This window comes from Callithrix jacchus, chromosome Y (assembly GCF_049354715.1).
Source record: "Callithrix jacchus isolate 240 chromosome Y, calJac240_pri, whole genome shotgun sequence".
Classification (NCBI taxonomy): Eukaryota; Metazoa; Chordata; class Mammalia; order Primates; family Cebidae; genus Callithrix; species Callithrix jacchus.
This window is the reverse complement of record NC_133525.1, coordinates 10,185,077-10,198,936: the sequence shown is the minus strand read 5'-3', so window position 1 is coordinate 10,198,936 and position 13,860 is coordinate 10,185,077.

Here is a 13,860-nt window from a genome sequence, read left to right as displayed (position 1 = left end):
CACACATCCATGTAGCATGTGTGCATGCGTTCCTGCGTTCACATTCACAGAAAGCACACACATCCATGGAGCATGCGTGCATTCGTTTCTGTCTTCACATTCACAGAGAGCACACACATCCATGTAGCATACGTGCATGCGTTCCTGTGTTCACATTCACAGAAATCACACACATACATGTAGCATGCGTTCCTGCGTTCACATTCACAGAAAGCACACACATCCATGTAGCATGCGTGCACACACATCCATGTAGCATGCATGCATGTGTGCTGTGAGCAGAGTTGTGTCTCCTCCCCAACACAGGCAGAGCTGTGTTGAAGCTCTGCCTGCCATGTGTCTGTATTTGCAGCAAGAAAATAATTAAGGTTAAATGAAATCATAAAGTTAGGACCTATGCAATAAAGTTAGTGCCATTTTTTTGGGGGGGGTGGAATTTCGCTCTTCTTGCCCATGCTGGTGTGCAATGACACGATCTCGGCTCACCGCAACTTCTGCCTCCTAGATTCAAGGGATTCTCCTGCCTCACACTCCCAAGTAGCTGGGATTACACATACACACCACCATGCCCAGCTAATTTTGTATTTTTAGTAGAGACGAGGTTTCACCATGTTGGTCAGGCTGGTCTCGAACTCCCAACCTCTGATGATCCGCCCTCATCAGCCTCCCAAAGTGCTGGGATTACAGACGTAAGCCACCGCACCCAGCCAAGTTAGTGCCTTTATAGGAAGAGATGCCAGAGAGTTTGCTTGCTCTTTCCCCAATGTGAGAACACAGCAAACCCAGAAGAGAGCCCTCACCAGCAACTGAACCAGCCAGCCCCTTGATATTGGACGTGCCAGTCTCCAGAACTGTGAGAAAATAAATCTGTGTTAAGCACCAGTCTATGCTACTTTATTATGGCAGCCTGGGAAGAATAATACAGTATTTACATACACACCCCTGTCCACCATCTGCCCATCCATCCATTTCTCATGCACCTGTGAGACTACAGCTGCCTATCCTGTATCTTTTCCTTCTTCCTTTATATCAAGGAACCTTGAAGTTACTCAGGTAGGCCATGTGACAGCTGAAATGCGATGTCCTCATTCTCCTTTGCAGTCAGGGGTAACAAAAATCTATGTTCTGGCTAATAGAATCAGTGTGGACCAGGCACAGTGGCCCACACCTGTAATCCCAGCACTTTGGGAGGCTGAGGTGGGCGGATCACCTGACAGTTTGAGACAAGCCAGACCAACATGGAGGAACCCCATCTCTACTAAAGTTACAAAATTAGCTGGGCCTGGTGGTGGGTGACTGTAGTCCCAGCTGCTTGGGAGGCTGAGGCAGGAGAATCTGTTGAACCTGGGAGGCAGAGGTTGTAATGAGCCGAGGTTGCACCATTGCACTCCAACCTGGGCAACAAGAGTGAGACTTCATCTCAAAAAAAAATAAATAAATATAAGTAAATAAATAAAATCAATGTGAACCAAAGTTATTGGGCGAAACTTTTGAGGAGTCCCTTAAGAGGGGGACTGATGATGACCAAGCCCACTTTTCGCTTTCTCTGCATCATACTGGGCCTGCCTGGAATAATGACATGATGTCTGGAGCACCAGCAGCTAGCTTAGAACAGGAAGTCCTCTAGAGGGTAGAAATCCTACTCTAAGAATATATGGAGCAAAGGTGCCAGGGTGACTGGTGACACTGCAAGACAGCCATGCCAGGCCCAGACCAACACTCCTGATCTCACTACAGGACAGAGGAGTACGTGTTTAATCTTACGGTTTAAAAAGTCAGGTTTGTTTCAGTTTCACTTTAATCACTTTTCATTTCTGGTCTCCATTGCCAGGGGCTGAGCTCAGTGTACAGTAGAGACCTCCTGTGAGCTCCTGTAGGCAGCCAAGGCAGTTAAGAGGTGTCTGAGCCACATTCGATGTCTGCCATACAGATGCTCAAGTTTAGTTTCCTGAGTCAGTGGGAGGATGGATGTACAGATGGGTGGATGCTTGGGGGTTGTGGATATATAAATAAATGGACAGACAGCTCGACGCATGGATTGATTGAGATATAAATGGGTAGATGAATGAATAAATGGCTGGATGAATGAATGTGCGGACAAATGGGTGGGTAAGTGGATAGATGGATGATGAATGGATGGGTAGATGGGTAGATGTGTGGGTGGATGAATTGAGGGATGGGTGGGTGGATGGAGGAGTGGACAGATGGAGGCTTGGATGAATGGGTGGGTGGATGTGTGGATGGATGGACGAATGGATGGATAAAAACATGGGTAGGTGGCTGCATGGATGGATGAATGGGTGGGTGTATAAAGGGATGGATGGATGGATGGATGGATGGATAGTTAAGTGCTTTGGTAAATGGGTGCCTGAATGTGTGGATGGATGAATAAATGGATGGATGAATGGGGCAATAGGTGGGTGGGTAGATGGACAGATGGATGTGTGGATGGATGGATGGATGGCTGGATGGATGGATGGATGGATGGACAGATGGGTAGATGGGTGGGTGAATGCATGGACAAGTGAGTGGACATATTCAGAGATGGATGGATGGATGGATGAAGAGTTTGGTGAATTGGTGGGTGGATGTGTGGATGAATGAATGTATCGATGAATGGATGGATGGGTAGATGGGTGGTGGGTGAGTGGATGGATATGTGGATAGATGAATGGATAATTGGATGGATGGATAAATAGGTGCATGGATACATGGATGGGTGGCTAGGAAAATAGATGGATGAACAGATCGATGGGTGAGTGGTTGGATGGACTGATAGATTTACAAACAAGTAAATTTTTACCTGATATTTTTGTATTGTTGTATAACTTTCTAGGTGTTCATTTATGGAGGTACAACTGTGAAACAGGGATTCTGGATTCATTAACCCACCTCTGCAGATGAAGAACCATCCTGGGGCCACTGAGCTGGTTGGCAGAGGGCTGGGATTAAAAGCAAGAGCCCTTTGACTCTGAGTCCAGGCCATTTGCAGAACATTGCCTTGTGACTGCTTCCAAACCACTGGAATTTCCCTCAGTGTTCACAGCAGCCAAAGATAAACAGTGTCTTGTAGCCCCGAGTTCATATACTGGAAATTTTATGGTTTGCGCCCATCAGTGGTGAAAATCATTTTTAAAACAGTAATTTAATTTGGCAAAATCTCGATGTGTGATGCTATGTCTGTGTGTCTTTTAACTTTTCTTATCTGTAGCATTGGTTGAGTCTCCAGCAGGAATTAAAAGGCATTAAGGAAATTGCATAATATACAAACAGCTGCTCTGGTGATGAAGCCTATGCTGGCGTTTAGTTTGGCTCCGAGTCAAGAAAGCATCAACTTCCCAGAATCCTGTATTTGAAACAGGAATCCTGCTTACCCCTAAGTCTGCTTAGATAGATAATCAACCTTTTGAGTTAGAACCAGTGGCACCTTAGGACCATATCCAAGACCCGAGGTTGAGTCTTGATTATGACGAACGATGACTGTGTGGGTCATAGTGCTGAATCTGGGAAAGGCATCCTAGGGTGTCCCTAAACACAGACTGTGACAGGAGAGCTGTCCGAATTTGCGGCTGTTTATTTGTGTTTATCTGAGCTTTGCAACAAGCTTGGAGTAGGCTCAGCTTTGCGTTTTAACGTGGTACCTGGCAGACAGCCCCATGTACAGTCTGGGAACTTTAAGTGCTTAATTCCTCTGCCGAGTGCCGGCAACGCAAAAGTGAGCTGACCACAAAAGACTATGCAGTAAGGAAGCTCCTCTCTTTTCTTTTGCCTGTGTGCGCGCACACACACACACACACAAAAAAAAAACACACACACACACACAGACACAAACACAGAAACATAAATACACACACCACAAACACACACAAACACAGAAACACAAATACACACACAAACACAAACACACACAAAGAAACAAATACACACAAACACACACAAACAGAAACACAAATACACACACACAAACACAGAAATACAAATACACACACACCACAAACACACACACACAAACACAAACACACAAACACAAATACACACACACACCACAAACACACACATTTTACAGGGATATGAGTGAAAATGCTACACAGCAAAAGTTAGCTTTTACATATGTGTTCTAAAATGCCCGATTGTTTGAGTTATTCTGTATAACTAGCTGTCCCAAAGTTTACTGGTTCTCTTTCTCCAGAAAGTCCTAAGTAATATCCGTGGCTTTATGGAGGGAAAGAGGAAAGGGGAAAATCTAGGAAGTGTCTGTCCCTGTTTCTATCCGGAGAGAGATTCTCTGAGTGTTAGGCAAAGGTGTAGGGGTCAGGAGCAGGAGAAGACCAATGCCAGGGACTTCTGGAAGAAGACGATGTACTATTATTATTATCATGATTATTCGGATCCTAGTTGTTTATGGACAAAGCAGACACCCTAACAAGCCAGGAGGTCTTTTCTCTGTCTCTTTGACTTTGTAGAACTTTTTCTTCTTTCTGCAGAAAGTGAAATTCCCACTTGGTCCTGCCAGTTCTTCTGGGTTTTCCGGAACTTGCCAGAGTAGTGAGCCTATTCCTGACTATGCCCCACTTGGAATACCGGCTGGTGAGAGCTGGGAGAATGGTGCTGCAGAGAGAATAGCTCTACCCAAGACGGTGGCCATAAGCCATTTTCAAAGGTGGGTGGTTCCATGGGATGTGCCTTGTGACCTGAAAGATTTTTGCAGGAGTCCTCAGGAAAGACAGCTCCCACCCCTGTAACGGCCCCCTTCAGAGAGCCTCCTAGTTCAGGGATTTGACAGCCCCTCTCTGCAGCATCTGTGCTTGCAGCCGCATCACCAGAACCAAGGACCCTGGATACCTTTGCAGCCCCTTCTCATTCACGTCTGCCAGACCTCACCAGAGGAGCTTGAAGCAAGACCAAATTCATTATAGTGGAGAGTCAACTCAGGAGGATTTGTTGATTAAACTGTCACACTCCATCCCACTCCGATACTCTTTTCTTTTCTTTTCCTTTTGAGATGGAGTTTCACTCTTGTTGCCCAGGCTGGAGTGCAGTGGCATGAGCTCAGCTCACCACAACCTCTGCGTCCCAGGTTCAAGCGATTCTCCTGCCCCAGCCTCCTGAGAAGATGGGAATACAGGCCTGCACCACCACACCCTGCTGATTTTGTATTTTAGCAGAGACAGGGTTTCTCCATGTTGGTCAGGCTGATCTTGAACTCCCAACCTCAGGTGATCCACCTGCCTCATTCTCCCAAACTCCTACACTCATAAAGGTAAAGTTTGCCCTAGATAAGGCTAATGTCATTGCAGAAACTTGAGCTCTAACCGAGGTTGAATGCCATCAACCAGGTCTGCCCTTCAGAAGCACAGGGTGCTCTGCAGCTCTCTTGGGTGTTATGAAGACTGTTAGTTCTTTCTGTGAATCAGCTCTGCTGAAGAGGTTCAGCCATATGTGGGACCCTTGTATCTGCACTGATGTCACCTCTTGCTCTGGCCAGAGGAATGCAGTGAAAATAGGTCAACATGATTGTGCTTTCCGTGGTTCACTCCTATAAATCCAGCACTTGTGAAGTCTAAGGGGGAGGATCTCTTGTGGCCAGAAGTTTGAGACCACCCTGGGCAACATGACACCCTATGTCTATTTTTTAAAAATTAGCTGGACAGGCTGGGTGCAGTGGCTCATGCCTGTCATCCCAACACTTTGGGAGGCCGACGTGGGTGGATCATGAGGTCAGGAGTTCAAGACCAGCCTGGCCAAGTTGGTGAAACCCCGTCATTAGTAATAATACAAAAATTAGCCAGGCGTGGTGGCGGGCACCTGTAATCTGAGCTACTCGGGAGGCTGAGGCAGAGAATTGCTTAAAACCGGGGAGGTAGAGGATGTGGTGATCTCAGATCATGCCATTGCACTCCAGCCTGGGCAACAGAGCAAGACTCCATTTCAAAAAAAAAAAAAAAATTAGCAGGACATAGTGGTGCACACTGTAGTCTCTGCTACTTGGGAGGCTGACGTGAAAAGATCACTTCAGTCCAGGAGTTCAAAGTTCCAGTGAGCTGTGATTGTGTCACTGCACTCCAGCCTGGGTGACAGAGTGAGATCTTGTTGCTAAAAACAAATGAGTTTTTTTTTTTTTTTTTTTTTGAGACAGAGTCCCTCTCAGTCACCCAGGCTGAAGTGCAGTGGCGCAATCTCGGCTCACTGCAACCTCCGCCTCCCGGGTTCAAGCAATTCCTTGCCTCAGACGCTCAAAAAGCCTGGATTACAGAAACCTGCCAGCACGGCTGTCTAATTTTTGGTATTTTTAGTAGAGACAGGGTTTCACCATGTTGTCCAGGATGGATCTTGAACTTCAGACCTCATGATTCTCCCACCTTGGTCTCCCAAAGTGCTGATATTACAGGCATGAGCCATTGGGCCTAGCCCACATATATATATTTTTAATTCTGCACTGGAGCTTTTAGAGGCTGTTCACCCCTTAGCTCTGTGGCTTGGAAACCTTCCTGGCTGCATATGCATAAGCCTGAGCTGCCTCCATAAAGGCTGAGAGACCATTTGGAGCTATACCGAGCCACCCCAGCTGAGTCATCCAAAGCAGTCCACTCCTGGCCTCCTGGCAGCTGAGCACGGACTCACAAGTAAATCCAGCTGACACCAGAGCTGCCTCACTGAGCCAAACCCAAATAGCGGAGGCACAGACTCGTGATTAATGAAATGGGTATTTTTTTTTTAGACAGAGTTTCGCTCTTGTTGTCCAGACTGGAGTGCAATGGAGCGGTCTCTGCTCAGTGCAACCTCCTCCTAGTGGGTTCAAGCAATGCCCCTGCCTCAGCATCCCGAGTAGCTGGGACTACAGGCATGGGCCACCATGCCTGGCTAATTTTGTATTTTTAGTAGAGACTGGGTTTCTCCATGTTGGTGAGGTTGGTCTCGAAGTCCCGACCTCAGGTGATCCACACACCTTGGCCTCCCAAAGCGCTGGGATAATAGTCATGAGGCACCATGCCCAGCTCTGTGTTTTGTTTTAAACCACCACGTTTTGGGGTGGATTAGCTGCAAAAGCTAATCGCTGTGTATCTAATGACTTTCCCAAGGCCCCTGCTTCCCCATTCCAGACGTTATTGAGAATTTGCCAAATTTTCAACACTCTTCAAGGCACCTTGGGGGACACAAAATAAAGCATCCTCAAGGGCTTTACAGTCTTTTGGGGGGTTGGAGAAAAGGAGGTACACACACACATGTTCACTTCATTATCATCAACTGTTTATCTGGCTTTCATTTCCATGTTTAATCATCTTCTGGAGCCTAAGGCCAAACTGGCTGTGGTCCGCAGATTCTCCCAACATTATAGGAACATCTTATTCAGTCCTGGTTGGCCATGTATGTGCAGGCAGACACCCAACAGGATCACACGTACAGCTGCTTGAATTATAAGCCATGTATTGTTTATTTCTGTTTCCCTAGAACCTTAAATGAGCAGTAAGAAATACACTGTATTTCTATTTTCAAAAATAGCAGGACGTAGGGGTGCACGCCTGTAGTCTCAGCTGCCTGGGAGAATGAGGCGGGATGATCGTTTGAGCCCAGGAGTTCAAATGTATAATACACATTTTAATACCACACTGACAATACACTTCAAACCATCTACCTCTGCTCACCAACTTACGAGGAAGTCACTGACAGCCTTAATACTTAAAAAAAAAGAAAGAAAGAAAAAGCAAGAAAGTGAATCCAAGGCAGTTGACACATAACTTGAAATTAAAAGAGCTCATCTTTGAACGTTTTTCTCCCTTCCAGGGTCAGATAAGGACACCTGCACATTCTATTTGCAGGTTCTCTTCATCAGCAAATAAATAAATGGAGTTTCAGTTGACGTGTGTGGCTGCAGGTGTACACGCATGTCTGTATGTGTGTGTGTGTTTATGCATCCAGCACTTTAACTCGGTCATGGGTTCTAGGTAATACTGAACCCTGATTTCAAAAAAGTTAACGGATTTGTTACTCAATGTAAAAAAAAAAAACTACCTCTTCTCACAGGAAATGTTAAGTCAACTTCAAAGGTAAAAATGGGGCTGGGCGTGGTGGCTCACGCCTATAATCCCAGGACTTTGGGAGGCAGAAACAGACAGGTGGATCATTTGAGGTCACGAGTTCAAGACCAGCTTGGTCAACATGGTAAAACCCCCATCTGTACTAAAAACACAAAAATTAGATGGACGTGGTGGCAGGTGCCTGTCATACCAGTTATTTGAGAGGTTGAGGCAGGAGAATCGCTTTACCCCGGGAGGCAGAGGTTGCAGTGAGCAGAGATAGCACCACTGCACTCCATCTCAGCCGATAGAATGGGACTACATCACAAAAATAAATAAATAAATAATAAAGGTGGGAAAGCTTTTGGTTCCAGACAGGATAATTTCATGACACCCAAGGAAATTTAGATTTTGAAATATAACAAGAAATGGTCAAATGTACCACTTTTCCAAATTAGTTTTCTGTATAATTTCTATAAATTATAATTTTATATATTTTTTTAAATTTCCTTTTGAAATGATTAAAGAGTCTAAGGAAGATGCTAAGAGTCTAAGGACATAGGACCCACACGCAGAGTTTCGTTTGCCCTTAACCCAACTTCATGAGAGTTTCATTTGCCCTTAACCCAACTTCATGTTCTATCATGCCTGGAGTGCAATGTCCAAGCCAGATCACCGACGCAGGTGCACGTGCTTATTTCATTTTTACCGTACTTTAAGCCCTGGGGTACACGTGCACATCCCACAGGGTTGTTACTCAGGTACACACATGCCATGGTGGTTTGTAGTCTACGTCCCGCTGTCGCCTACATCAGGCATTGCTCCCAGCGTTTTCCCTTCCCAGCCTCCCTGCCCCTGCAATGTCCCTCCCCTAGCTCCCACAACCCTCAACCTACCCCAGTATGTGATGCTCCCCTCCCTGTGTCCATGTGTTCTCATTGTTCAATACCCACCTATGAGTCAGAACATGCGGTGTTTGGTTTTATGCTCTTGTGTCAGTTTGCTGAGAATGATGGTTTCCAGATGCATCCATGTCCCTACAAAGGAAACAAACTTCTTGTTTTTATGACTGTATAGTATTTCATAGTGTATATGTGCCACGTTTTCCTTGTCCAGTCTATCATGGATGGGCATTTGGGTTGGTTCCAGGTCTTTGCTATTGTAAACAGTGCTGCAATGAGCATTCGTGTGCATGTGTCCTTATAGTAGAACGATTTATAGTCCTTTGGATATATACCCAGTAATGGGATTGCTGGGTCAAATGGAATTTCTATTTCTAGGTCCTTGAGGAATGGCCACACTGTCTTCCACAATGGTTGAACTAATTTACACTCCCACCAGCAGCGTAAAACTGTTCCTATGTCTCCACATCCTCTCCAGCATCTGTTGTCTCCAGATTTTTTAATGCTCACCATTCTTACTGCCATGAGATGGTATCTCAATGTGGACTTGATTTGCATTTCTCTAATGACCAGTGATGATGAGTATTTTTTCATATGTTTTTTGGCCACATAAATGTCTTCTTTTGAAAAGTGTCTGTTCATATCCTTCACCCATCTGACAAAGGGTTACTATCCAGAATCTACAAAGAACTAAAGCAGATTTACAAGAAAAAAACACAGGTGCATTTCTGATAACAAGGCTACGGACATCCATCAGTTGTCACAAGTGTAATCTGCTTTAAATCAACACATCTTCATCAACTCCAGTATACACAAAGCATTACAGAGGATTATTTATCAACCAACCCAGAACTATTTATGGACTGGCCAGTGCTCTATTGGGTTCTGACATACCCAGAAATTGTTTTATAGGGTCGTGTTGCAACGTCTTCCATCTTGAGGGCCGAAGGAGTTTTTGTAGGCCAATGCTGAAGAGTCTTGTTGCTCCATGCATGAGTAATATTAAAAAGCTGTGCTGGGGCTGGGCACAGCAGCTCACACCTGTAATCCCAGCACTTTGGAAGGCTGAGGCGGTGGATCACCTGAGGCCAAGAGTTTGAGACCAGCCTAGCCAACATGATAAAATCTAGTCTCTACTAAAAAATTCAAAATTAGCCGGGAGTGGTGGCACATGCCTGTAATCCCACCTACTCAGGAGGCTGAGGCAGGACAATCACTTGAACCCAGGAGGCGGAGGTTGCAGTGAGCTGAGATCACACCACTGCACTCCAGCCTGGGTGACAAGAGCAAAACTCCACCTCAAAATAAAACAAAAAAGTCACTTTAGGAAGAAGACACCTTTTGTGCACACATTTATAGCAGCACAATTCACAACTGCAATGATAAGAAACCAGTCTAAGTGACCAGCAACCAATAAGTGTATAAACAAATGCGGCATATACACCATGGAATACTGTTCAGCCATAGAGAGAAATGAAGCAGTGTCTTTTGCGGCTAGTTGGATGGTGCTGGAGGCCATTATTCAAAGTGAAGTAACTCGGGGGATGGAGAGCCAAATACAGTATTTTCTCATCTCTAAGTAGGAACCTGTGCTATGAGAATGCAAAGGCATAAGGATAATATTATGGAATTTGGGGGCTGGGCACAGTGTCTCACTCTAGTAATCCCAGTACTTTGGGAGGCTGAGGTGGGTGGATCACGAGGTCAGGAGTTCGAGACCACCCTGGCCAACACGATGAAACCCGTCTCTACTAAAAATACAAAAATTAACCTGGGGTGGTGCACTTTTGTAATCCCAGCTACTTGGGAGACTGAGGCAGCAGAATCACTTGAATCCAGGAGGCAGAGGTTGCTGTGAGCTGATACTGTGCCACTGTACGCCAGCCTGAGTGACAGAGCAAGACTCTGTCTCAACAAAACAAAACCAGAAATTTATTCTGTCCCACTTCTGGAGAGCAGCAGGCTGAGATCAAGATGTGAGCAGGGCTGTGCTCCCTCAGGAGGGTCTAGAGGAGGACCCTTCCTGCTCCTCCCAGCTCCTGGGGGCTCCAGTATCCCTGGGCTTGTGGCCCCATTACTCCAATGTCTGCCTCCATCTCCACCTGACCTTCTCTTCTGTGTCTGTGTCTTCATCTCCTCTTGTTATAAATACAGGAGTCACTAAATCAGGACCCACCTTAGTGACCTCAACTGCAAAGACCTGTGAGCCGAATTCTATCCAACTCTTATCAGTTGAAGCCCTAACTCCCAGGACTTCAGGGTATGAATGTGTTTGGAGATAAAATCTTTTTTATTTTATATATATATTTTACAAATATATATATATATATAATTGCATTTTAGGTTTTGGGATACATGTGAAGAACATGCAGTATTGCTGCATAGGTACCTACATGGCAATGTGGTTTGCTGCCTTCCTCCCAATCACCTATATCTGGCATTTCTCCCCATGTTCTCTCTCCCCACCCCGCACTGTCCCTCCCCTAGTTCCCACTCTCGGACCTCAGCGTGTGATGCTCCCCTCCCTGTATCCATGTGTTCTCATTTTTCAACACCCACCAATGAGTGAGAACATGTGGTGTTTGATTTTCTGTTCTAGAGTCACTTGCTGAGAATGATGGTTTCCAGGTTCATCCATATCCCTACAAAGGACATGAACTCATCGTTTTTCATGGCTGCATAGTATTCCATGGTGTATAGGTGCCATTGGAGATAAGATCTTTAAAGAGGTGATTCATGTAAAATGAGGTCATTACGGTGCACCCTAATCTGATATGATTAGTGTCCTTTTCAGAAGAAGACATTGAGACGCAGACTGGAGCTCCCTCCGGGGAAACTCCCTCTGCCCTTCCCAGCTCCTGGGGGCTCCGGCATCCCTGGGCGTGTGGCTGCATCCCTGCAGTCTCTGCCTTTGTCTGCACATGGGCTTCTCCTCTGCATCTGTGTCTCTTAGAAAGATACCTGTCATTGAATGTAGAGTTTGGGTTATGCCATTATGATTCCATCTTGATTTTTTTTTTATGCCGTAAGTTCTGGGGCACATGTGCAGATCGTGCAGGACTTTTACATGGGTATACACATGCCAAGGTAGTTTGCCACATCCATCCCCTCTTCACCTGCATTAAGATGGAGTCTTGCTCTGTTGCCCAGGCTGAAGTTCAGTGACACGATCTCACCTCAAAGCAACCTCCACCTCTGGGTTCAAGCAATTCTCCTACTTTAGCCTCCCAAGTAGCTGGGACTACAGGTGACTGCCACCACACCTGACTCATTTTTGTATTTTTAGCAGAGACTGGGTTTCACCATGTTGGCCAGGCTGGTTTCTTTTTGCCTCTCCCAGCTGCTGGGGGCTCCAGCATCCCATGGCTTGCGGCTGCATCACTCCAGCCTCTGCCACCAACTCCATGTGGCTTTCTTCTCTGCACCTGTGTGTCTTCTTCTGTCTCCTAAGAAGGCACCTGTCACTGAATGTAGGTTTCACCCTATGCACCATTCTTGTTGTTGTTGTTGTTGTTTCGAGATGGAGTCTCGCTCCATCTCAGGTTTTACTGTCAAACTTCAGTCCCCCGGATTGGCCAACATTGCTTAGAAACTCGCAGGCATGAGCCCCTCGAAAACAGTCTCAAAAAATCAACTCCCAGGGTGGAAAGAGGACGTGGAAGGGTGAAAACAGAACCACCATCCAGGGATGCAGATTCAGCACAAAAATTAAATATGCCAGGCCACATGGCAAGGGCTGTCCCTGCTTGAAGGTCACGGGACTAAGAATGAAAAGCCCCTTCATTGGGGGTTCTATCCTCCAGACGTGTTGGGCCGGGAAAATTCAACCCTTGAAAACAGATAGCTATAAAAGGCACTGATTTTTGGCCCTGAATCCTAGAATGTTGCTCTTCTGCTTTAAAGGTCAAATTAAAGCCGTCTCATCTGAAGGCTTCTCACATGCTTTGGAATAAATAGAGTGAGAATAGATAAATACAGAAATAAATAAAACATTATCCTGGCAGAGGGCAGATTGTATTCCACATTATCCTCCAGAAGGGCAAATACAATAGAGAGATGAACTTGGTGGACAGTTCTCCTCACACGAGGTTTCATGTGTGCGGTTTTGAACTGGGAGTTTTCACATAAAAACACGGGCGTACTTTCTTACCGTCGGCATTTTCTGTCGGGAGAAATAACTTTTTTCTCGTCTGTCTGCGGTGATGCTGTTGTAGTGCAGGTTTCTATTGGAAAATTCAGCTTATTTTTTGTTTAATTTATAGAAGGGTGTTTGAAATATTCTTTATACTTGGCATATAAAGGACACTTTTAATGTACAGAAAAATTTTAGTGTAAAGAAATGTAAGCAGGGGAGGAGAAATATGAGGGGGAAAAAGAGCGTAAGAAGCAAGATATTGCAGCCAAAAGTCACAGAAAATGTTTAGCGATGGAAACCATTTCCATTTCAGATGCCACTGCGTGGAAATGACGGGAAGTAGAAACTGCCTCATTTCTCGTGGTACCCACAGGGCCAGCCGCCGTGGTTGATTTTATGTTCCGAGGCCACGTCAGGAGTGTGGTTGTTTACTGTGACGTTTGGACAGAAACGGAAGCCAAAGGAAGGAGGCGCCTTCAGTGAGGAGAGTCTTGGGGGCGGCCTTGGCTGGGCCGACTCCTCTGTGAGCCTCCGCAGCAATGGCTGGGACTCGGGCTGGGGCCTGGGAAGCACGCGGTCAGCCCGGGTTCGGGGACGCTTCTTGCTGATGAGTGTCAGCGCTGAGATATGTACGAATCAAGTCAGGATGCCCCTTCACGAAGTGTGTGCGTGTGTGTGTGTGTACATCACTAAATATATGTGTGTGTGTTTACCATCACTATATATACCTGTGTGTGTACATCCAGACTGCATGTGTGTATCTGTGTATATACATCACTAAATATATGTGTGTACCATCACTATATAT